The following is a 9435-nucleotide window of genomic DNA, read 5'->3' on the forward strand; positions in this document are numbered from 1 at the left end:
GTCATGATTAAAAAAAGTATTACATGTTGCTGTCAGCTTTCTTTCTTTCTTTCTTTCTTTCTTTCTTTCTTTCTTTCTTTCTTTCTTTCTTTCTTTCTTTCTTTCTTTCTTTCTTTCTTTCTTTTTCTTCACAAAACAAAATCCGTTTTGTTTTTACCCTTAATCAAAAATGCTTTAAGGCACAACATTCCAATACCAGTTTAACAGCTGGAGGAAACAGTAAATCTCATCAAATTATATACATTATGATATACCAGTCTGTACGAAGCTGCCTTAGAATACCTGCATAAAATTTTCCCCAAATCTAAAGTGCATTTATCCCTGTAGTGATTGCAACTGAGATTCCATCACTTTCAGTTTTAGCATACCGAAAGACCACACACAATATTGTTGCGTGAAAGCTGTATGAACTCAGTCCAAACTTTATAGCTTACCAAAAAACTAACACCACAGCTTCAGGCCATCAATTAAACCACAATCTAGGGCATGCTAAAACACAAGATCATTGGTAATCATTGGTAGTCACACTACAGCTTGTCAAGACCAGAAGACGAGAAATTATATATATATAGAGAGAGAGAGAGAGAGAAAGAAAGAAAGAAAGAAAGAAAGAAAGAAAGAAAGAAAGAAAGAAAGAAAGAAAGAAAGAAAGAAAGAAAGGACGGAAAGAGAGGCGATATTTGAGTGGTACCACACTGGATCAAATTAACCCCTTTGCCCCATTCCGCATGCATGTGTACCTAAAGAGACGTTTCTTTGTATCTCTTTCTCTACTAACTCTGTTACAAGTAACCTTGTTGTTCCGTCTCTTTGCCAGCTGACTGAAACCTTTACATCAGAGTTCACAGGAAAACATGATCTGTATCTGAAAAACAGAGATTCGGTACAAATCTACACTTGAAACATCTTGAATGCAGTCAACTCTATTAGTAGGTCCCATTATAAGATAACGGTCAACTAAATATAAATTCTATCACATATTTCTAGACATTTCTTATTCATTTCAAGCTTTTCATTTTTTCCAAAATTTTCAATTCTTGCTAGGAACGAAGAAATGCTTCAAGTTAGGTAAATCTGCTGACAACAGAACCTGACGATTCCAAGCGTGAAATGAGTTCAAATGTCTAGACGTTTAATAATCTTATACTAAGAAATATTACATCAATCTGACTATATTCAAGATATTTTCACACAAGATGTCAAGCCATAGGTTTATTGCATTTTGCAGTTCAGTCAGCACTTTGTAACAGTCAGTAAGTTTTCCGCCAAAAAGGGACTCTGGAGGACAAAGAACAATTTCTTTTTTCTCTGTAATACAGCAAGTGTGTGTGTGTGTGTGTGTGTTTATTTGCTTTAAAAGAGAGAGAAAAAGGATGCAGGTGAGGAAAATACTGTTTATAGTATAGAGTAACTATAATGTAAGTGATTATAGGAACTACACTACTCATGGATGTTCCTCAACATTACATGCAACTATAAAAGGATAAAAAGTCATTGTCAACTGCTGTGATATAAACACATGCTGTTACAAAAAAAAACAATCAGCTTCAGAGTAGTCAGAGTAACTCACGTCGGTCCATATTGCACCATTGTGTCTTCGAATATTTTTCTCTAATCACATGCCCTACGGTGTTTCCTTACATTCCTTACATAATGTTCTCGAACATTGTCTAAAACAATTCCATTAGTGGCCTTTAAAATTCAGTGGCTTGTATTTAAACGTAGGTGAGTAAAATCTTGGCATGCATCTTATTACAGGCTCAAGCAGGGTCAATCGATGATTTCCTTCTATACAGTGAACAAGGACAAAGATGTAGGAGACTGTAGTCTGTATTCTGTGATAATACTGCCACCTGCCAGTGACACTGCACACCCCACATATATCCGTGAGAGATCTGAGAGTGCTGTAACAGACATGTTCCCATTGCATCACTAGTTTTATTATGATTTTTTTTATTTTTATTAAATATTATTTATTTTTTATGATTATCTCTATCTCATTATCCACTTTGTTTTACTGTTTGTCTTTTAGCAGAGTTTAATATAGCCTTATTGTGAACTGTATAATACACAATTCATGCCATGTGATGTCATAACTATGACTATGCTATTATAAGAAGGTACTTTGTATAAAAACCATTGCAGCTATAAACAGCTAAGGATAGGTCATACACCAGACAAAGCAGCTTTGTGCAGGTTTCCCACATTTCAGCTCAGGAAGAACACATGAGTTCCAGCAAATCCTGAAAGCATGTGACTTTTATCTGCTGTTTCGCTCTTATGACTGTTACCTTCCTGTGACCTCATATACACACATACTCTCCAACAGTTTCATAGAATAGCATGCAATAATGTGTTTCATTTAAATATACACTTAAACAGGCACTACATCTATTGTATTTCCCATATCATATGTGCATGGGGCAACAGATACTCACACACTCACACGCACACACACACACACACACACACACACAGACACACACGTATATCCTTCTTCAACATCCTGTCTCGGGACATTATTCCTGTCTATCTGAAAGAAGAAGCCTGTTTATGGAGCCTCACAGGAAATTGTCCATTTCGACATAAATGGGAATTAAATTAATAAGAGAGATTAGCTTAAACAGTTGGAATGGAAAGAAAGTGGCAGAAAGAGAGAGATAAAGAGAAGAAAGACTAGATAAAGATTATGTTAAGTGGCCTCTGAAGGAAGAGAGGTATAGACAGAGAAGCATTTTTCCCTACAATGTCAAAGATGCAAGAGTATACAGGAAAAACACCACGTTCCAAGATGACACTTATTTTGATTTATTTATTAATGATCACTTATATCTTATGTCTTCTAACGCTAACATGATTTACACGGTACACTGCCTGTACACTGTGTACTACCTTAAAGGGATCTTCAGTTCTTCACCTTTAGATCAACAGTGAAATGCCTTTAAAATCCTAGAAATAGGCATATATTTAATCCTAGGCATATATTTAGTTAGGCAAGGTAGACATAGGTAGAATGATACCACAGTGCTGCTTAAAGCTGATTGGTTAGAAGATGCTTTGGTGCTCTGACAGAGACAGGGACTGGCTGTATCACACATTTTTTGGTGACAGCTCATTGATGATGACTTGTTTGGTAGGCAATCCATGAAATCCAATACTAATAAAAGTGTGATTACAAAGGAAAACTCATCTCAGTGGTGAAACTGTGGTGTTTTTTTCTGTAATGAGGCACTAACATTTATTGAAGAAGATCTGTGTGTCAGCATTGTGTAACAGGAAGTACATTTTCCACCACGGGACAGTCTTCAGGACTGGACTTTTTTGCACTTGGATGATTGAGTAACAGTTGATAGCTGTTGCTAGTTGATTGTGTATGTGATAACAGGAAATAGTTTGCCCTGTGGATGTTCCACAATATTAAACTGAATAATATCTATTCATTCTCTTATTCATTTGTAATTTTATTAAGAGTATTAACACTCGTTGGAACACGCACTTAATCAATGTCAAGGAGGAGACATCTTACATTCATCTGTACTGATTAATGCAAGCTGTACTACAGTGTACAAGACTACACCCCACTCTGAATACAAGACAATGGTCCTAATATTTTGTAACAATATTATTTGTGGGGCATGGTGGTTAGCATGTTTGCCTCACACTTCCAGGGTTGAGGGTTCGCCACATGCTTTCCTCCTGGTGCTCCGGATTCCTTTCCCAGTCCAAATACATGAGCTGTAGGCTTACTGGCAACTATAAATTGACAATAATGTGTGAATTGGTCTTGGATTGTCCGTGTGAATGTATCCTGGCCAGGGAGTCTTACGCCTTGTACCCCAAGTCACCTGGTATGGGCTTCAGGCACCCTGTGACCCTATAGATATTAATATGAATATGGATGAATTATTAACTAATTAAGAGGTTTCATATATGACAGATATTAAGAGAGTTGTGAATGCAGAGTGGCTATAACGTTCATACAACATTCTAAAAACAAAATAACTAAAATACAATATTGTCATTAAACTGTATCTATTAATGTGTATCAATATTCAAATTATTTTTATTAAATATGTATCATGTATTTTCTTATTTAGTATAGAGAAACAGCTTCTCTTCTCTATTGCTGAAATCCTTTCTTCATACATGTCTTTCTCTGTTGTTGATGTTGATGTTCTATGTCTGGATGTCACTTTCTCTTGATCTTTTTCACTCTTTCTCCTCATCTCCAGGCATCCTTTTGTTGCTTATGTACTTCTCTCTCCATTTCGGGGAAAGACTATATGCTATATAAAAAGCTGAAATAAGGATTGTGCTTTTGTTTGTCCATATATTTAGATTTAGTGTATTTCTAAATTACTACAATTAATGCTGCTTCATATACAAGTTAGAAATAACACAAGAGTGAGTAAGTATTTAAGCATATAGTGATCAGTGTAGTCATAAGGAATGAGGAATCTGGAAGTAAACAACCGGCTAGTAAAGACCATCTTGGCCTGTTTTAGTAGTGCTAGCTGGTCAATCCCTGATAGATTTTTCAGCAGGGATGTAATGCATCATTGCATGCCAAAGGGCGTTTTCACAAAATGCAAGAGACTGGAATTTTATGCTAATTTAACTGTACCTTGCCCCGTAAGTCTTTACTAAAATTCAGTACACGTCACTCAAGTTCCCTGTCAGACCACTAGGTGGAGCAATCTCCTTATTATTCACCATTAAGAAATGTTTTTCCAAGTGCCATAAACAGCACATGGATGTCCAATGTTTTATCACCTTTATTATGTGGCAACTCATTTAATATGTATGCTAATTCTTTAGGACTTATATTGAACTTCAGTCTAATAAAGTATGCACTGCCATGCAGCTCACATTTCACTGTCCTACACTGATTATCAATGCACCTTCCACATTTCATTATTAAGCATCAACCAAGGTGATATATCACAGCAAGAGCTGGGCAAAGGGCAACGGTGAGTGAAACAGTAAATTAGGCCCATAATTAACTGCCCCCAGCAACCAATCAAGCTTCCCATAGAGATCAGAGCATCCAATCAGCCTCCCTGTTGCGTCCCCGTTAGCCAGTCATGCACCCTGCTGGGATCAGAGCTGTCTCTGAAGGTCCAAAAGGAACTGCAAGCACTAAGGCACTCTCTCACTAATGGCGTCCTAAATACTGTAACACTGTCTGAGTCGTCTCTTTAGAAAGAAGCACAGGTAACACCTCCATGGTATGTCTGGGTTAAAAGTAATTTAGACGTAAATATTTCCCTGTACCCTGCACTATATAGAGTGAAAACAGACACTGTCTTCTTATGACTGTTCATTTGAATCAGATATCACAAACTGTATATTAATTATTCATTATGTTTTTTTAGAAACACTGTCACATGCTACGTCCCTTCCGTGAATTTTAACCTAAACCTTAACATTTCCCACTAACACTATCGCTGACTGACAAGACACAGTAAAGACTGAGATATCAGCAAAGTCTTTAACTGCTTTATTCGGACTAGTCTCATGGTTACATTGATTATTAGACTGAAATTCACAAATCCAGATATCAGACACATAATTTAACAGCTTGGTCCTGTCTAGATAGAAAAGTAAAAAGTAGTTATAAACACCTTATACACTGCTGGTTAAATATTCTGACCACCGTATATTTTAGTAATTTTTTTTTTACCTAGCCTAATACTATAGGCATAAGTGAATCAAAAAGCATTTAACTGTAAATGTATAGTGATTAACATTTTAATTGAAAAATATAAAAAAAAATATATATTATTTTATCGCATTTGAATCTACCTGAGAAAAAGTCAAAACCTTCATCATTACAATTAGACATGTATTAGTTTTATGGTTAATATTAGCACAATCTTAGAGAGTTTTAAAGCAAAATGCTAAACAGGTATACCTGTCAGGTTTGCCTGCTTATAATCAAGCACTCGTTTCAAGTGCTTGGGATCTGAGATCTCATTGTCTATACCTGCTTATTCCTAATTAGGGTCACAGGGGGCTGCTGGAGCCTATCCCAGCACACATAGGGCGAAAGGCATGGGTTCACCCTGGACAGGTCGTGAATATATATATATATATATATATATATATATATATATATATATATATATATATAAACCTATACTAACCTATCCTAACAACAGGGGCATATGTACTATGTATTGTATTAAATGTTAGCTTGCAAATGTGTTTTTGGACAGAAAGACTGATTGACTAAACCTCCTAAGTGCTAGAAAGTCCCAGAAAGTGTGAAACAACAGGCCTGCTATATTCAGTGTATGCGGTATTTTCTGGAGTTGAGCAAGGCTGCAGTGTCTTTGCCTGTACCATTGCTGCGTGGGAGGTAGGAGTGTGTAGGTGGCTGGGGAAAACTGTTATTTACACCCTACTCTGCAGCACTGACATGATTTTATTATACAAGGGCCCACTATGCTAGTATGCCGTATCCGCTGGGATAGAGTCTTTTCCCATAGGTTAGTCTACGGCTGAAAATGCTGCAAGGTGTACTATGAATTCTTTTTCAAAAGCTGAAGCCAAAATGAACACACATAAACCTAGGTGTTTTTTCATGTTATAAAGGGTGTGGGAAAAGCCTTTGAAAGCCTATTTTACCCTATGGAATAAAACCAGTGTTCAGCACTATAATCTGCTTCATGTCTGTAATGTACTACTGAAGAGTACTGTTATTTGCATCTATGTTATGCTTCACAGGATGAACACACACACACACTGAGAGAGAGAGAGAGAGAGAGAGAGAGAGAGAGAGAGTAAAACAAACAGAAAATACATGTCAGTTAGATAAAATACTGTGCATGCAATTTTAAAATCAACAGTTTAACAGTGTGTATGTACAAATCATATATATAAATCTTACAAATGATTAAAGAGACAGTAAGCGATGCCATTACTGCTTTAACATAATATGGTCTCTTCCCAGAACCTTGACTAAGGCCTCTCTCTCAAAGTCCAGGAAGTATATTCTGTTGAAACGTAATGTAATCCATTTATATCACATTCTGCATGCATGCATGATATTATTGTTTGCAGGAACACACAGTAACCATATCCTGCTGCAAACGCTTGCACAGCCCAGTGGAAGGAAAATAGGTCTTGGTGTGCCAGTTTGCAGAGTTTTGCTGCAGTGAGATAGAGGGACCTGCTTTGATCGTAGAAAAGCTGACAGGAATGAAGATGGATGCTGACAATCTCTACACACACACAGACACACACACAAAATCTCTGAAATAAACTGCATATGCACAGTTCTAAAATGCAGGAGATAAAATGCAAATAAGCTATCTGAAGAAAGTAGGGAACAGAGCGGGATGGTGTTCTTGCGGCACGTAAAGAAGGAAGCAGTAGCATGGCAGTTTTGGGAGATGCAGCGTGTCAGTAATGTGTCAGCATCGTCAGTCCAAAAATACTTCAGACGAGCTGAAGAGCCTCTCGGTCTCATAAATAGATAAGAAAATATTCAGACGCATCTTAGTGCTCAGCTGCCTGCATCAGAAACAGTACCTCATAACAACACAGAAGGAAATGCTTTAGACTGCAATATACTGTAAAATACAGAGTAATTATACAAGTATTTAACTAATATATTTAATCTTACACTTAGTCATGGCTCTTTAATCCAGAGCAAGGATGCAAACATGCAGTTGCAGAGGCAACGACTGATAACATGACAAACTAGACACTAATGCTGGCCTGTATTGCTCTAGTCTAGTTCGCTAACAATGAAACAATAGCTGTTGCTTTTACACAAACGGTGTGTTCATGTCATTCAGTGGAGTTGGACTGGAATTTTTAAAATGCTGTTGCTTAACACATTGTAAATTCAGCAAAAGCTGTAGTTTTAATAAGGTAGAAAATGTTTTCCCACATTACCACATATCCATAATAATCTATAGATTATACAATACAATACACACAGTTAAAGATATTTCTAATGCAAATATATATCTTTATGTAATTTTGTTGATGTCTTCAGTGTTTTTTTGTGTGCTTTCCTACTGATCCCAGAATAGAAAGGAAAGCTGTAACAGATTCTCAGTACATTTGTCTTGCCACATCTTGTAATACAGTTATTTGTCCTCACTCAAACATCAGGGTGAACTTTGCTAACATGTGAATCATGACTGCTTTCAAAAGAACGATTAAAGTGATGAATGGCAGAAGCGGCTATGACTGATACCATTAACCTTATAAAGTCCTTCAGGTTGGCTATAGCTTGAGGAACTAAGCTAAGATTATAGAACCTTCACAGCAACTTAAAGAGAATGTCCTGCTGCAACAACGTTGTTATCCTTCTGCGTGGCGATATAGATTTAATCATTATGCATGTTGGGGGGATTCTGTCTTGGATTCCTACATCCTTCATCCCTAGGTGGGTACCTAATGGTACGTGGTGAATCTGAATGCATTAACCCTGTCTGGTGTATGCTACACTCCTCCCAGGGGTCTAATTGTCTGCTACTTAACGAGCTGCTCCTTTTATGTTAACGTGATAACGATCTCTAGGCCTGAGTTTAATTATGCATGGAATAAGCAACCTTGAATGCTGCCTTTCTGGGGGATTTTACTTCAATTTCTATTGGGCATAATTAGTGTTTCCCTTCCTGGGGTGTGCTTTTGATTGTTGGCAGCTCAGGGTGCAGTCTGAGTAAAGTAATATAAGAAAGGGCCACAAGGGAATTTTAACACAAAAACACTGCAGAAAGAATCGGTACTGAAACTGACTCTTCTTTTCGGTATTGAGGAAGTTACTTCTGTCTTTATTTTTTTTTTATTTTTTTTTAACCTCAACCTGCTGTATTGTTTCTGTCTGTCTACATGGAGTAAACTAGTGTAATATTGCACTTGGTGCATTAGAGAAAAGAGGTCCATGGTGCTCTTGAGGTCATCGCTACACAGTGAAAGCTGCTTATTACAGATCAGGCTTCAGTGGGCACAGTATAAATTCAGTGAGAGTGTTTTCCTCTTGAATTCAAAGTACTCCTAATAGCTCATGGGTAAGTGGTAGCATTAGTGCCTATTAAAGTTAATCAACATAAAGCCTTGACAGGCAGCATGTTTCGACAAACACAACTGCATTACTAGATAAGAGCTGACAAAATAAAAGAATCTATTTTGGTAAATGTACAGGTTTGGTAAATGTTGTTTGTGTGGTCTATGGCTGTGGTAATTTTTATGTCAGGTCCAGCATGACAGAGAGTCCTCAAGGGTGTGTGTGTGTGTGTGTGTGTGTAAATCCTCAGAGTTTAATTATTACAGGAGATGTAGAATCAAGGAAAACACTCAACACACAAACACTCAGACTCAGAGATACAGATATACCTATAAACGCATACAAGCACAAAGCAGAAAGTATTTCATATGTAAAACTGAGTAGCTTAAAAATATGAAATTTACTTTTTA

Source organism: Hemibagrus wyckioides, linkage group LG25, assembly GCF_019097595.1.
Source record: "Hemibagrus wyckioides isolate EC202008001 linkage group LG25, SWU_Hwy_1.0, whole genome shotgun sequence".
In the NCBI taxonomy this organism is placed as follows: domain Eukaryota; kingdom Metazoa; phylum Chordata; class Actinopteri; order Siluriformes; family Bagridae; genus Hemibagrus; species Hemibagrus wyckioides.